The sequence below is a fragment of the Erigeron canadensis genome, chromosome 5 (assembly GCF_010389155.1).
Source record: "Erigeron canadensis isolate Cc75 chromosome 5, C_canadensis_v1, whole genome shotgun sequence".
Lineage (NCBI taxonomy): Eukaryota > Viridiplantae > Streptophyta > Magnoliopsida > Asterales > Asteraceae > Erigeron > Erigeron canadensis.
Window position 1 is genome coordinate 16,036,321 of NC_057765.1, and position 15,856 is coordinate 16,052,176.

Sequence of the window (15,856 nt, forward strand, 5' to 3'; positions counted from 1 at the left end):
CGTTAGTGGGATAACGGTCGTTAGCATTATACTTGAGGTCTAACGGGGGTTACTGGGGTAACGGCCGTTACTCTTCAGTTGATAACTAACGGCCGTTAGTTCCCTAACTGCCAGTTACAGGAGAAACCACAAACCACCTATGTAACGGCCGTTACTGGGCTAACGGCAGTTACAACTTCCAGATTTCGTTTTCTTCATCTTTCGCGTGATTTCACCCGAATCTTTCTCCCGTTTCTTCCTTAACTCATCAAAATCGACCAATTCATTCGTCTAATCAATTTCCAACCTGAAAACACTCAACACACCTTCAAAGCATCGAAAGTTGGATATAAAACTATCAAAATGACGAATAATTGGTTCTAAAGTCACGTGGGAAATGGTATAAAATATGACACATCAATACCCTCACTTTCTAATGAAAGAAGTGAATACTCCGGGGTTAGAACTCATCAGCGATGATGAAATTCATGGAGTAGAATTTTGAGAAAAACCTAGTCGCTCATGTGCAAACTAAACACCGAACTTCCTTTGAAGTAAATGTTTTGGAAAAAATCATCAAATGTGAAAAAAAATGTTTAAACAATCACATTTGAAGTTTGAAAGAGATTTGAAATCACAAACTCCCCCTTAATCTATGCAAAGATAGATCAAAAAGATTTTCATAGAAAAGGTGAAGCAAAAAAAATGACTTGTGTGAAATCAAAACAGGTTTTATGAAAAGTGAACTCAATCAATTGTTCAAGATGAGACAACTCAGGAGTACACAAAGGCGTTCAATCCTTTGCTCCTCATATCAACAATTGAGAGTTTTTGAAATAAGTGCAACAAAATTGCAATCAACATCTTGTATTACACATATACATTCATATAAGACCACTTGGAAGTACACAAAGGCGTTCAATTCCGCGTTATCTTATATCAATTTATATGTATAACAACATGAATTAATTCCAACTTTGACACATAAATAATTTTTCTTTTTAAAACCGGGTTGCATATAGAGTATATGCAAGCCATTATGAAATAAATAACACAAATAAGCACGGGTTATACACTAAGTGTGCATAAGCCACGAAGTAATAAATACATCTTTTAAGCACAAGTTACATACATAGCATATGTAAGCCATTTTTAGAATAAATAGTTCAATGAAGAACGGGTTGCATACAGAATATATGCAAGCCACTATGAAATAAAAGAAAAAATTAAGAAAATCTTTTTGTTATTTTTCAAAATTTTAATTTTTGTATTTGATTTTTATTTTTCAACTTTTTATGATTTTTGAAAAATGAATCAAGAATTCCTTCCATGGTAAAGTGAATCAAGGATCAAGATTTAGCATACCAAGTTTAGAGATTAAGAAATTAAACCTCTTTTCTTCCAGTGGAATTGTGAACAAATCAGCGAGTTGGTAGTCATTTCCCACGAAGTAGAGTTCAATGTCACCTTTCTCAACATGATCTTTGAGAAAATGATATCTCACATCAATGTGCTTTGAGCGTGAGTGGTTGACTGAGTTGACAGCAATTGCAATGGCACTTTGTGAATCACAATAGATAGGGACACGATCATATTTCAGACCATAATCGGTAAGTTGTGTTTTCATCCATAACACTTGAGCACAGCAACTAGCAGCAGCCACATATTCAGCCTCTGCTGTTGATAGTGATACACAATTTTGCTTCTTAGATGACCAACTTACAATCTTATCCCGTAAGAATTGTAAAGTACCAGATGTGCTATTGCGATCAAGCTTACAACCTGCATGATCTGCATCTGAATAGGCAGTTAAATTGAATCCAGTATCCCTTAGATACCAGAGACTAAGATTGGGTGTATCCTTCAGATAACGAAAAATTCGTTTCACAGCTTGGTAATGTAAATCAGTCGGAGCTGCTTGATACCTAGCACACATACATGTTGCAAACATTATATCTAGGCGAGATGCTGTAAGATACAACAACGAACCAATCATGCTTCTATAACTCTTTTGGTCAAATGGTTTCCCATTTTTATCAGCATTAATGTTTGTACGAGCAGCCATTGGGGTTGAAATTGAAGAACATGTAGTCATATCAAACTTTTTCAACATATCCTTTATGTACTTACCTTGTGATATTAAAATACCAGTTGGTAATTGTTTGATTTGTAAACCCAAAAAGTAGTTCATTTCCCCAATCATGCTCATTTCAAAATGATTAACCATTAGAGATGAAAAGTTTCGGCAAAAAGTTTGACTGGTTGACCCAAAAATAATGTCATCAACATATATTTGGACAAGTAAAACATGCTTACCTTGCTTACGAATAAACAGGGTAGGATCAATAGTGCCTTTGGTAAAGCCTCCTTTGAGTAAGAAAGTAGTTAAGGAATCATACCATGCTCGGGGTGCCTGCTTTAAACCATAGAGAGCCTTGTCTAACCTGTAGACATGGTTTGGCTTCTTAGGATCAACAAAACCTTCAGGTTGCTCCACGTAAACTTCTTCTTTGAGTTCTCCATTCAAGAACGCTGTCTTCACATCCATTTGAAACACAGTGAAGTTTCTGAATGCGGCATAAGCTAAGAATATACGAATGGCCTCCATTCTTGCAACAGGAGCGAAAGTTTCGTCGAAATCCACACCAGGTTGTTGGTAGTAACCCTTTGCAACCATTCTAGCTTTGTTCCTTACTACAACTCCATTTTCATCCTTCTTGTTCTTAAAAATCCACTTAGTGCGAATTGGTTCTTCTTTCCTTGGATTTGGAACCAATCTCCATACCTTCAGTCTCTCAAACTGAGCTAATTCATCTTGCATTGCTTTAACCCACTCTGGATCACAAAGAGCTTCAGAGACAGTTTTGGGTTCGATGTTACTCAGTAAAAGTGCAACAAGACACTCATTGACTGTAGTACGGGTAGAAACACCAGCTTGTGGATCTCCGATGATCTGTTCTGTAGGATGATCTTTGCGCATACGTGACCACTTGTTGTCATGAGGAAAAGGATCTTGTTGATGAATGTCAACATTATCATCATTAAATCTAGAGTTTTGTTGAGTAATGGAATCATAGCTCGGAAGAACTCTTTCCTCAAAATTTGGATGATCAAAATCCAGTGGTACATACACATTTGGATTATTTGATGGATATGTTGTTTGGGTGATTTGAGAAGGTTGTTCTTGAACATTCTTTTGAGAATAAATATCACTTGAAGATGATTCTTCTTGCTCTGCAGAATTTGAAGATGATTCATGATTGTTGTCAGGAACTGATTCATTTGTTTGAATAGGATCATTGTTTGGAATTGGTTCAGTGATGACTTGAGGTTCCTTTTCTTGAATCGGTTTTGAGTTGTAGAATTCTTCGAAAAGAATATCTAGCTCTTCACTTGTTGGAGTTGGACATTTCTTGAACTTTGAAGCTAAGGTAAACGTCTTTGAGGAAGCACTTGAAGTACTTGGATCACTAATTGTTGGTAGCAAACTTTCTTGTTCAAATATCATGCCAGACATCTCGTCAAACAAAACATTCATGGTTTCTTGAATCGTGTTTGTTCGACGATTAAAGATGCGATATGCAATCGATGTTTTTGAGTAACCAACAAAGTAACCTTCGTCGCCTTTTCTTTCAAACTTTCCAACATTTTCCCGATCATTCAAGGTATAACAGACACACCCAAAAATATGGAAGTAATTGATGTTGGGTTTGCGTTTGTTAATAACCTCATAAGGAGTCTTCTCATGACGCTGATTGATGATGGACCGATTTTCAGTGTGACAGGCAGTGTCAACAGCTTCAGCCCACATGTTTGATGGTAACTTGGAATAAGCAAGCATTGTTCTTGCTGCTTCCACCAGCGTACGGTTTCTCCTTTCAACAACACCATTTTGTTGCGGGGTACGAACAGCAGAGAATTGGTGAGTAATGCCTTTTGATTTGCAAAATTCATCGAAGATGGCATTTTTGAACTCAGTACCGTTATCCGAACGGATATAACGGACTGGAAGTTGAAGATTTACTTGAGTGGAAGTGATGAAATCGATCAAAATTTGAGTTGTTTCATCTTTTGAAGCAAGAAACTTGACCCAAGTGTATCTTGAATAATCATCAACGATAACCAGAATATATCTCTTCCCGTTTCTGCTTTGTACTTTCATAGGCCCACAAAGATCCATGTGAAGCAAATGAAGAGGTGCCAAAGTATGTGGAACTTTCTTTGGTTTATGAGAAGTTCTCTTGATCTTCCCGACTGCACAAGAAGGACAGACATGCTCACTCTCATACTTGTAGTCAGGCAAGCCTACAACAAGTTGCTTGTTGACTAAAGCATTGATGGTTTGATAATTCAAGTGAGAAAGCCTTCTATGCCACAACCAAGAATTTTTCGAAGTAGCTTTTGAAACAAGACAGATATTATCAGTTGGTTGGTTATCATCAAGATTAACTGTGAAAAGATTGTCTTCACGGTCTCCGCATAGGATATCAATTCCATCTAGAGTTTGGACTTTGCACAGAGATTGTCGAAAAAGAACTTGAAGGTTGTTGTCACAGAACTGTCCAACACTGAACAAGTTATGACTCAGACCTTCAACATAGTGGACTTTCTTAATGACAATTCCGTTTCTTTCAATATCTCCATAACCTAGAATTGGAGCGAAATTGTTGTTTCCGAAACGAATAGTTCCCATGAATCTTTCAACAAAATTCTTGAGCAGTGATTTATTGCCAGTCATGTGTTTTGAACACCCGGAATCGAGTATCCATACACAGATGGTTATTTCCTGTAATCAAAAATTTTAACTGACTTTAGGTACCCATGTAAAGACGGGTCCTTTGTGGTTAGTTAACACAGGCAGGGGGTATAACTTAGGATATGCATACAAACATGCTTTAGAATCAATATGAGCATTAACAAGCACACCATCAATTAGCACATTCGTATAAAAAGTACGCACATTCACATTTGAATTAAAGGTAACATGTTTAACAGCATTCAAACAAGCACGACCATTATCATTGTTTACAGCCCCACAAGGTATAGCCTTGGATTTATTAACATTGTTCACTAAAGATGAATTGTTTAAATCAACAGAAATTCTATCCTTTCTGTTACCAGCACTCTTTCTCCTCCTCCTCTTCTTCTTTTTCTCAACAGACATTTGCTTAAAATTGATCTTAGGTTCTAATGACTTAGGAACCCATTTGGTCTTTCCACCTGTTGAATTGACACTAAAAAGATTAGAACGAGGGGTTTTAAACTTATTCATCCTTTTTGTCTCTTTTGGGGTTGTGGAAACTTCTTGCTTCTTAGGTTTGGCAATTGAAAACCATCCATATCTATCCCTATATCTAGTTACACCATTTAAAGTATCCTTAGTTAGCAAAACGGAGCTAGACTTAGGCACTTTAGAAATTGAACTAGATTGATAGTTAGACAAAGAAGCATTTGGATTGTCATATGAAAGTTTCACTTTGTGATACCTTGGTTTTGGTGAGGTCACAGCTTGTTTCTTTTTAACATGTTTGTCAGATTTTGGAGGGTTAGGACTCTTTTGTTCAGCCTTAACGAGTTTGGGTTTAACTCGTTCTTGGAAGTAATATGATGTTGGAGCTTTGGACACTGATTTTTGTTTTTGAGATTCTCTTTTTATTTCTTTTTGAAAATTTATGATTTTGATAGATTCAATCTTTTTCTCAGTTTCTAAGTCAAAAACATATTCTCCCTCCATGAATTTATCAAAATCGTCTTTGGTGAATTCATTCGAAAATGTAGAAATATCAGGAATCTTGTTGTCCAACATCATACCACGGGTAGTCTCAGGAATAAGGTCGACTTGGACTGAAACATCTTTGGTTTCACAAGAAAATTGAGTAGAAGTATCAACACCTATACTAGCACAAAGCTTAGGGTGAACAACTAGCTCATCAAGATTTTCGCATGTGAAAAATCTATAAAAGTACCATATCAAAACTAAGTTATGCGCAAGATCTTCATCAGATAAATCAGATTGCACATAATTTGCAGCTAAAGAAGTAGCAGTAGTTTGACAAGTACATGCAGAACAGTCAGTCATAATCTGGGTGGATGAATTGGTAGATGAATCACAAGTAGTCTGAGTGAAATGGTCTACTAAGAGACTCAAATCAGTTTGGGTAGAAACATTCACACAAACTTTCTTGATATCAACAACAACTGATTCATTCTTTGAATTCGGACTTTGAAACTGTAGATTATTAATAAGATTTTGTTGAGATTCCACCTTTTGTTGTAAACCTTCTATTTGTTTTTCCAAAAATGTGGATGGAACATACAATTTAGTTGGTTTAGGTTGGGAAACGACAGATTCTTGGTTTTGAAAATTAGACGCAATCTCTTCTAATTCAAAAATTGATGACTTTTTCGTTTCGTAAGAAGTATTGATGGCATCATAATTAACCAAAAATTTATTGTTTTGAATTTTCTCAACTTCATCAGTCTCAAATTCGTCATCCAATGGACGAATGAATTGTTGAACCATACCAAGTCTCAAAAACTTTTCATCATACAAGGGTTCGATCTTGTCTTTGGCTTTTTGCAATGGAGTGATATTCTCAAATCCCAACCCAAGAAGAAGTTCTGATTTAATAATCTTTGATTTATTGAAATAGGCAGTGAAATCCAAAAGAGGATTTTGTTCAACTTTGTACAACTTTTCTTGATAGAAAAGTATATTCTTTTTATGTTCCTCAATTTGTCTTTCAAGGTTTTCATTCTCATTGCCTTTTAAAAACAGTTATGATTTAAATCAGAAACTTTTCTTTCGAGTTCAATTGTTTTTGGTGCAGCTTCTTGAAGTTTTTTATTCAGAATATCAACATCCATTTGTCTCGCATTCGCACGAAGCCATTCATTGGTCTTTTGAACTTCAAGATCTTGATTGGCTTTTTCAAGATCAAGAATGGTCTTTTCTAAATTATGACACTTTTCCAATAACTTAGAGTCAGGAGACGCATTCATTTCACATTCTTTAACCAACATTTGTTCTTTATAGTTTTGAAATTCTTGTTTCATAGCATCATACTCAAAAAGTAGTTTAGAATTTTCTTCAAGAAGTTTTGTGTACTCCCCTTTTGAAAATAAAATGCTATTTTTCAATTTCTTGTTTTTGTTGGCTAAATAAGTGTAATGATTCGTCAAGTTAGATAAGGCAATTCTACAAGACTCTTTATCCTTAATTGATGAAAAAGTAAAGTCGAGATTTACCTCATCATCGGGATATTCCTCGTCAATGTTGTCAGCCTCCAATGCTTTGTCTTTGCTCAACGTTGCCATGAAACATGCATTTGCAGACAGATCTTCATCTTCATCAACAGTCAGTAAAAGCCACTTGTCATCTTCAGCAATCAGGGCTTGATCGGCTTCAACCTTCTTTGCCAAAAGCATCTTCTGCTTGTAGTATTCATAATTCTTCTTGCGAGGCAGCTTGCAATCCACAGCAAAATGACCAGGAATTCCACAGTTGTAACACTTTTTGTCAGATGTTTTTCCTTTCTCCACGATTTGTTTCTCAGTTTCTGCTTTCTTATCTCCTTTCTTGGAACCAGTTGTTTCACCTTGTTCAAAACTCTTGTGATGATATTGTTCCTTCTTTGGAAATGCACTTGTTGAAGAAGTTCGAAGATTGTTGTTAGTTGGCCTTGCTTTGAAATACTTTTTCTTGAAATGCTTAGTCACAGCGGCAAGAGCTTGGTAGAATTCATCAGGAACACCATCTCTTGGAGCCAAGTAATCTTCTCCCTCCTCATCAGACGAAGAAACAACAGTCATTTGTCTTTCAACAACCAATGCCAACGGATCAGTAGATACAACTTCTGGCACTTTGTTGAATGAATATTTGCTTAGAACTTGTTGCTCATTCAACTTGAAAGATTCATAAAGAGTATGAATGGTGAATTTGGTCAGATCTTGATGTTGTTTGATTTGAGTTCCATAATCTTCCCATTCGGAACCAAGTGCTTTGATAAATTTGATGTTCAGCTCAATCTCATCTTTCTTGACCTTGTTCTTTCTCAGTTCATTGATCACATTGCAAAATCTGTAGTACACGGACTCAAGAGATTCATTTGGTGATTTCTGAAAATTGTCAAACTCAGTTAAGACATTTGTCAGTCGAATTGTTGAGGTTACATCAGAACCATCCATTTGTCTAGCAACTTCATCCCAAATCTCCTTTGCTGTGTCATAAGAATCAATTGAGCCATAGATCTCATCAGGAAGTGCTTGGTACAAGCATGACCTAGCTCTATTGTCAGCAGCAGTACGATCTCTTTGTTCGGCATTCAAAAGATCAGGAGTTAAAATAGCACCGGTAGTAGGATGACGATGCATAGCAAGTCCATTCATGATTGAATCCTTAAGCATGTGACCATTAGTCTGACGTTCCACATAATCCATGAACCTTTTCTTCCAAAGTCCATAATTACCACGATAGAGAACTGGAGGTCTTGTATCAGTACCCAGAGACAACGCTTCACGAGTAGTCATTTGAAATTGATTTGAATATAGAATTGAATTGATTTTTGAAGAAGAAATGAAATGATCTAATTTGGAATAAAATGAAACGATCTAAATTGAAATCGTTTTAAGAAAGTGAAGTGAAACGATTTAGAAGAAATGAGAATGAAACGATCTAAATGTGCAGGAATGAAACGATTTAAATTGAAACGATCTAAATTGAACTAGGAATGAAGCGATTCAAAATTGAAACGATCTTGAGAGTTTGAAGAAAAAATTCTAAGTATTCTGAAATGTTTTGGGCAGAGTTTTGGTATGAATTGGAATGAAATGAATTGAGCAAAACCAATCACGAAGATCAGTTACCCAAGAATATTATGATTCCAAAACACAACTCTTCACGAATTACTCAAACCAGAGAATGTTCAAGTAAAACTTGAAACGATCTAAAAGAGATCGTTCTGGTTTCACAAAAACTGAAACGATCTAAAAGAGATCGTTTTGGTTTCTTTATCAGGATTTCTCAACAACTTGATTATTTTCAAGAAATTAGATTGACCAAACCAATCCAAAGGATCAGTTAGCCACAATCAACTCTTCACACTACAACCACACTTGTCAAAACGATCAAATTTGAATCGTTTTACAAACCACAACACTGAAATGTAAGTACCAAGGAAAGAAAAACTGAAACGATCTAAATGAGATCGTTTTAGTTTCACAAAGTCGTCTTCAACCTCTGAACATGAACAACTCCATTGACGATTTTTAAAACTTCAATATCTTTTTAATTTTCTTAGAATGGGAACATGAAACCACTTGCAAATAGTTTGTTTTCACCTCATCAACGATCCGATTAACACACTTCAGCTTCTAACACAACAGAATCAAATACCAAATTTTAGCGCCAAAAACTCAAAATCTGAACTTTTGATCCAGATCGAATTAGAACACGAAACTTGAGAGGATTATGTTATTAACTATGAGAAATCGAATGGTGAACAAACATTTGTGATTTTATGTGATTTAAGAGGTTATTTTTGAATTTTTCAGTGGAAAAAAAAACGAACAAAAACAGGATAAAAAATGAATTATAAAGTGAATGTTTGATGAATTGTGATTGAATTCAGTTATGGATCGAGATCAAAATGATGTTTAGCTCTGATACCACATGTAACAACACGATTTTATCATTCGAATTCACATCAACAATGGCGTTTGGTTAGTGTGTGTGTTCTTGGTGTTTGTGTGTGTGTTGAGAGAGAATTGGGATCAAGGAGTGTGTTATTCAGGTGTAATTTTGTGTTGTTGTTATGCCAAGTGTTTTTGATTTCTAAGGGATTGAGGGCTATTTATAGTCTAAACTAACCAACTATGCTAATTATCACAATTAGCCCCTCAACCTTAGAAATCATCAACTCATGACTTAACAACAAGTAAGTCCATAACTTAAATTACAATGTATCACTACTTTTGAATTTCTAACAACTAGTAGTTAGGTGATTCGATAATTTGTTCACGGTTGGTGGTACCACGTGAGTAGCTTAATCTTGTCACGATTATCTTTAAACTTCAGAGAATTTGATCTTCGTTAAATGCAATCACATTTGAAGTCGAGGGAAGTCAAGGTGGATGACTTTTAATTATATTGTTTGAACTGTTCTTTTTAATTTATGCAATTATTTTGCAAACCCATTTACTTTATTTGTCAAAAGGATTTTCGAAGCAACACCCGTTTTCCAAACCATTTTACAAGCAGCTAATCATTTCCCAATCCCTAAGAACGAACTTAGACTTACCTCCTAACTATATTACAAACAATCGGGTCCACTGCCCGTGAGTGCGTAATAGTGAGTTTTTGGGTAGTTTTAGTTTATAAATTTAAAGCTCAATTTTGCACATCAAAATAGAACTGGAGAAACACTACCAAGACGATGAAGCTGGTCTTGATGCCAAGTGTTTGAATGTATCAGTGGAAAAGGCTAAAGAGATAAGGTCAGAAGGGATTTTCAAACGGATTGAACAAGTTAAGAAGGTGGTCAGCAAAGTATTAACTCCACCCAAGTCCAAAGGAAGAAAACAGAAAGCCTTATCAAGAGATGCAAATCTGAGGACTTGGGTAGAACCATCTGAACCCACAACTGATGATATTCGAGCTGCTACTCACAAACTAAGCACGAGCAAGATCAAACTGACAAATGAATCAGAGGCTCACACATACTTATCTGATGTATAGCGTCGAAGGCACAATAAAGGTAAAATCACTGATGTGAAAGTATCGATCAAACCTGGTGCCAAACATTTTGTGGTTGAGGTTCAATACTTTGGTGGACCCAAAAGAACAACTGAGAACCCTGATGTCCATCAGTATGGTCATTCAGAGCATGTAGAGATGTTGAACTTGCTAGAGAGTAGGCAGCGCAAGAACAAGGTTGAAAAAGGCTGGGAATATGTATTGCAAGATCTGATCAAGTTCAAGGAAAACATTGAAGAAAGATTAGGCCTTGATCTTGAAGACAAATAGCCAATTTCATCTGTTGCCAAGAGAAGGAAAACTGGCGAAGGGCCATCTGTTTAAGTTTTCCTTCTATCTATCTGCTTGTAATTTTATCTACTTTCTTGTAACTTCATTGTAAAATTGTGTATATACAAGTTGCCAGATTGTAATTCACAAGTTAGATAACTGATAAGATCTACAAACAATTAAAATTAAACCCAAGGCATTTGACGATCTATAAAAATGCCATGGAGAATTAATATTTATCAAACTCAAGTATTTCAAACTTACACTTGTATAGAAACACGTTTGAAAATACTTGGCAATATTTCAAGACAATTAGGGGGAATTTGTTAGGTCCAGTTTTGCTGAAAACTGGATCTCTCCAGTTACATCTGGAGAGCATGAAAAATTGTCCGAAATATTTGAAGTCCAGTTGCAATGTACAGTTTATGCAACTGATGACTTCCTCCAGTTGAGATCTAAAGACATATACCTGAAGACATTCCAGTTGAAGTCTAAGACAACAAATGGAAGAAAGAGAATGGCAATGGCAGCGAAGCCCAGTTGACATTCTGCCAGATCAATCAACTGGAGAATCCTCCAGTGTAAATGCCTTTACAAAGCTTTACACTAATTACGAGGAGGACCTTTTACACTACATCCTTTTAACCGGAAAAATAATCTTGTCTGTGGATAAAAGTACAAAGATGTAGAGTGGTTGAATAAAGTAACCTTTTGTCTTACTTTATTTAGCACACACAAAGGATTATTTACTAATACTTTTGTGTGCTGTCAACCATATTTGTACGTCGAAGTTGAGATCCCAATGCTTATACTTCGACTATAAATAGAGGTCCTTGCCCAAGCAATTCAACAACTTTGCAAACACATACATTCTGCAATATTGGTGAACTTGTGCAATATTCTCTCAATCATAAAAAGGAACATTTCACAACTTTAAGTGTTTTGATTGTTAGGAGAATTTCCAAGTATATATCAATTGTATTTTATAGGTTGTTAGGATATTTACATCTTTGTATTATCTTGGTTCCGCAACAACCTTGTATTTTATCTGACAATCAATAAATAAAATACACTTGAAAAATACATATTTTCTCACCATATTTTCTTACTTGTCAGTTACATTATTGCATTGTATTTACTTATTCTGCTTGTCACCTTAATAAGTAACATTCCAGTTAATCTGGTACATTATTCACTCTAAATTGGTCACGTCCAGATTAAGTGATAGTGTTGCAAATTACTCTCACCATTGACATAGAGGTGTCTTCAACACCCATCTAGTAATAGTTGGGACTTACAATGTTAAAGGGTAATGTAAATAAAAATATTTCAAGGGGTGTTATGTGTAAATATTACACTAGTTTCAACATTTTCAAAGATAAGAAGGTACTCTTTTTATAATACGAGAGAAAGTACCCGCGCGTTGCGGCGGTGAGATGCTGAGGGTGATAGGTCATAGAGTGTGATAACCAATTGCCTTAGCCGTACGGGTTCCCGCCCTCTGATTTAAAAATTCGTCGAAAGTATATCGGATGACCCTTCTAGTGACAGAGCATGAAATTTTAAGAACACAAATATAATTTTTATTATTTATCGATATACGGTTTTTGAGATAAAAGATTTTGAATGAAGTAGAGAAAAATGAGTGGTTGAGATTTGATGAGAAATGAAAATAAGTGTGGTTGAAAATTAAAAAAATTTGACGGGAACAAATGCCTTATAATATATTATAATTATAATATAGTATATATTATAAGATTGAGGGAGAATAGTAGGGAGAGAATGAGATTCTATTAATGAGGATCCATAGGGTTACAATATAGCCTTGTATATATAGGCTTCAAGAGAACATTCTAGAATACAATTACATATAATGGAAGTGAATATCCATACTATATTTAATATTACAATACTCCCCCTTGGATATTCACATTATATTATACACAATATGATGTATGATGCCTCATTAAAAACCTTACCAAGAAAACCCAGTGGGATAAAAACTCGGTAAAGGGAAAAAGAGTGCAGCGCGTATAATACTCCCCTGATTTGAATATCCGTCTTCAAAATATCAAATGTCGATCTTGTATACAAATGTCTCAATAATCTGCCAAAGTTGCTCGATGAGTTTTGATGAAGATTGATTGTGTCACCGTTTTGTTGATCATATGTTGAGATTGAATCTATCATTGTCTGAGCTTAATCTATATAAACCGCACTATCTTCAAATGATACTATTGAATATTTCTTGCCAATATCACAAACACATTCTTCTAGGGCATCTTCATCATTGATCTTCAATCATGATCATCGATCTTCATAGCTTGATGATGTAGTTGTTGTTGATTGCTTAATCTCCATACAATTTGTAGTGTCACCATTTGTGAAAAACTAAATTGTTTGTTTACTGTCTTTTGAGCGAATGAGACAAATATCTAGCATCAACATATTCAATCATCTTTGCAAGTGAACTTTTTTGATCAAATAATCTCATATCTCATGTATCGAAGTATGTCTTCAGTTTCATCCAGCGATAGCTTGTTGATTCAGAGCCATTTATTGCTAACACATTTATAGAATGATGTAATATCAGGGATATGTAGTACTATCATTAGTATTGATAAAATACATCAACATCCCATTTGCGGTTCGAAAACTGATAATAGCTTAATGAATAAGCCTTGCCAATATTGAAGCTTTTTGACCTTTCGTCAATATATTTTCATAAATGGACAATATTCTCATTTAATTTATGCTCGATTTTTCGAGATAATATAACACCAAGTTGTATTATATCATCTTTTCATGAGATTCACTTATATGAATTTATCCATTCTTAAGCCTTATATTTATAGGCAAGTATATAGAATATTCATGACATTCACTTGGATCATCCATTCTTTAATAATTTATGAATCTCCCACTTAGATGTCCAATTTGCAATTGATGATATTGCATGTAGACAATTGTGTCATACACATATTTTGTTAGGCCATATAATGACATAATAATCTCAAAACCAATATTGTTCATAAGAACCATTCATATATATGTTGATCATTAGAAATATGATTCATGCTCCAAGCATTTTATATCTATGTGAAACTTTAAGTCATTTGCGGGCTCTAATGATAGCAATAAGATACAAATAACTATCTCTATATCACGGTATTCAAATCTACCAATAATATGATCAACCATGGGAGAAATACAGTAGGTCTTTGCGAAAATCTATTGTAGCATCATTTGCGCCATATACATTAATATATCAATTTATTATTTCGCTTTAGCAAAAACCGGCTTATATAGAGTATGCTACACATTCTTATGTATGGATTTCATGTCCATAATTTCGTGCACGTAAGAGGTTTTAAATATTCGGCAGTATTACTCGTTTTGCTATTTTAGCCAACATATCTCAATTTATGCACCTCATAGCATATATGCTCTTAAAATTTGCACGCATAGTATTTAGCACCATATAGTATGCATAATCATTATCGACATCAATCTTATTTCAATTCAATTCAATACTTGACATGATATATGTTTGTAAGAGATCTCTTCATTATTCAAATACCATCGGTTCCTCATGAACCATCATGTCTAATGTCTCTTTAAGACACATGTCTGGGTCTTTTTCACCTCGATACGGCCATCACATTTATTGTTCCTTTCTATTTTCAGTTTCGAGGCTTTATATTTGGAATCGATATACCGATTTGCATGCGTGACATAGACTTATATAAGTCATCATCATGAGATATGATCACCATCATTATGAGATACGATCACCATTGGAGCATTGAAAATCAATGTATATGGCTTTATTTGATTTAGTGAGCGTGTAAGTCAATTTCCAAACTCATGTCTTTGGATCATCATATGAACATTATGTTCATGTTCTTTAGTGAGCTCACACAATAATCATTCAAATATGTTTCTTCTTTCCCCATAATGAATTTCTCTTTTGAAATACATCTTTTGCTTTGTTATAGGATATATACCATATCCAAGATAACGGGGAGGACCTATTTTATTTTGTTGACATGATACAATATCATATTGTATAATAACTTTACCCAAACATATAATTCAGACTTTTGCTGTAACACCCCACCGTTGGCGGAAACATGGGGTGTCATGAAAAGTACAGCACGACATGGAATTACATAGATACTACTAAATGAAATAGAATATAATTAGTATATTCCCGAAACATGAGTTCAAGTGATAATAATGCTAGAATAGTTTATTACAACCAGGTCCATAAAGGAATATTTCAAGGCATTTAGCCTTAAAGTCTGACAATAAATGAAGGAGCACTAATCTCCGAAGTCCAAGCCTAGCATAACAGTCTTTATCCCTGATTAGCCTGAGTACCTGTAAAGTATACTAAAACGTGTCAACACAAAGGTTGGTGAGTTCGTAGGTTTTAGTCAAAAAGTCTAGTCGAATAAATAAGTCTTTTGTCCATTCTTTTAATCGAAAATAAGTATTTGTTCAATATGTAATAAGCAGAGTTACGCCATATAAGTCAAAGTACTCAAGTCCCAAGTCCAAGTCTCAAAGTCTCAAAGTCAGAAGTCTCAAAGATCTCAATGTCTCAAAGTCCGGCCTTACGGTACCTGCCTTAGTCCAAAGTCTCAAAGTCTCAAGTCTCCAATACACACAAAAACACGTCAAATAAGCGCGCCATAAAGCACAACAACAAACACATAAACACACATATATAACCAGACAGAAGCACGTCAAATGGCACAAGTAACTCTATACATACCGGCTCAATATTGAACATAAACAGAAATCGACAAAACTGTTTAAAAAGAACGAGTATACTTTCCACCCCAAAAC